This window comes from Chiloscyllium plagiosum, chromosome 11, assembly GCF_004010195.1.
Source record: "Chiloscyllium plagiosum isolate BGI_BamShark_2017 chromosome 11, ASM401019v2, whole genome shotgun sequence".
Taxonomy (NCBI): Eukaryota; Metazoa; Chordata; class Chondrichthyes; order Orectolobiformes; family Hemiscylliidae; genus Chiloscyllium; species Chiloscyllium plagiosum.
Genome location: NC_057720.1, coordinates 31,949,778 through 31,951,776, shown reverse-complemented (window position 1 = coordinate 31,951,776; position 1,999 = coordinate 31,949,778).

Below are 1,999 nucleotides of genomic sequence, written 5' to 3'. Positions count from 1 at the left end.
GTTTCTGGTGGGAAACTCTCTGAAGCCACATAAAGCTGCTTGCTGGACACCTGTGAAGGCACAGAGTTCATGTGTTTTATGTGGCAATAGCAGCATCACATTCCAGTTAACAGTGCCTTCACACTGCACCCAGCTTAGACTTAGAGGCTTTCACATCAGCATATGTTGATGTCCACTTCCATGGCTAGTTTATCCTGGAATAGGGTGCAAAGACTATAGTTTGAGGGGCACTTTCTACATAAAGTTTGGCTGACTGGGGGACTCTCCAGTTCTTACTGCCTGCCAGAAGTGACTTCCACGTTGATAATCAATCTTTCTTGGCTATATTACAACACATTTTCCTTGGCCATCAACCCATGGAGTGCACTTGAACAAAGTACTTCTGGCTGAGAAGTTTTTTCTCCTGTCTGAGTCAACCTATTGAATTAAGTGCCAACTAGTATTGGATTGTGGAGAATTCCAAGCCACGGATGTGTTCAGACTCAAACAAGCTAACTTAGCTCCTTATTTAGACGCTTCTAAAGAAGGGTCACTGTTCCCAAAATTTCAACTTTGATTTCTCTCCACAGATGCTGCCAGACCTAGTGACTTTTCCCAGCAATTTCTGTTATGATTCTGATTTCCAGCATCCACTTTCTTTTGCTTTTTTTAACTTTATTTAGAATTTTTATGGTCAATCAAATCCAGGATCTGGTGATGAATGAATGGTATGCCAACCAGATCACTCAGTCCCAATAGTAACTGTTACTTAAAAAGAATACAGGGAGAAAGTGAGGACTCCAGATGCTGGAGATCAGAGTCGAGATTGTGTTGATGGAAAAGCGCAGCAGGTCAGGCAGCCTCTGAGAAGCAAGAGAATAAACATTTCAGGCCAGAGCCCTTCATCAGGAATGAGGCTTGCGGGTTGGGGCTGAGAGACAAATGGGAGGGGGTGGGGTTGGGGAGAGATAGCTGGGAAAGTGATAAGTGGATGAAGGTGAGGGAGAAGGTGATAGGTCAGAGGAGGCAGTGATGGACGGGTCCGGAGGGTGGTGCCAAGTTGGAAGCCTGGGACTGGGATAATGTAGAGAGAGGGGAAGTGAGAAGCTGTTGAAATCCATATTTATCTCGTGTTGTTGCAGGATTCCAAGGCGAAATATGAGGCATTCCTCCTCCAGACGTCAGATGGTAACAGTTTGGCGAAGGAGGAGGCCCAGGAGCTGCATGTCCTTGACAGATTGGGAGGGGGGAGTGTTCAGCCATGGGGTGATGGGGTTCCTTGGACAGAACAAGGACAGGAACCCCCCACCCCAGGTCCTCACCTTCCACCCCACCAACCTCCGCATACAACACATTATTCTCCGCCACTTCCACCACCTCCGAACAGACCCCACCAGAGATATATTTCCCTCCCCAGCCCTATCAGCGTTCCGAAAAGACCATACTCGCTCCGACTCCCTTGTCAGGTCCCCCACCAGCCCACACCCCACTCCTGGCACCTTTCCCTGCCACCACAGGAAGAGCAAAACCTGCACCCACACCACTCCCCTCACTTCTGTACAAGGCCCAAGGGATCCTTCCACATCCATCAGAAATTTAACTGTACCTCTACCAATGTCATCTACCAATGTCCGTTGCACCCGGTGTGGTCTCCTCTACATCGGGGAGACAGGATACCTTCTTGCGGATCATTTCAGGGAACATCTCTGGGACACCCGCACCCACCAACCCCATCACCCTGTGGCTGAACATTTCAACTCCCCGTCCCATTCCGTCAAGGACATGCAGGTTCTGGGCCGCCTCCACCGCCAATCCATTGCCACCCGATGTCTGGAGGAGATACGCCTCACATTCTGCCTTGGGACCCTGCAACCACATGGGATAAATGTGGATTTCAACAGCTTCCTCATTTCCCCTCCCCCTACATTATTCCAGTCCCAAGCCTCCAACTCAACACCGCCCTCTGGGCCCGCCCATCACTGCCCACTCTGACCTATCACCTTCTCCCTCACCTTCATCC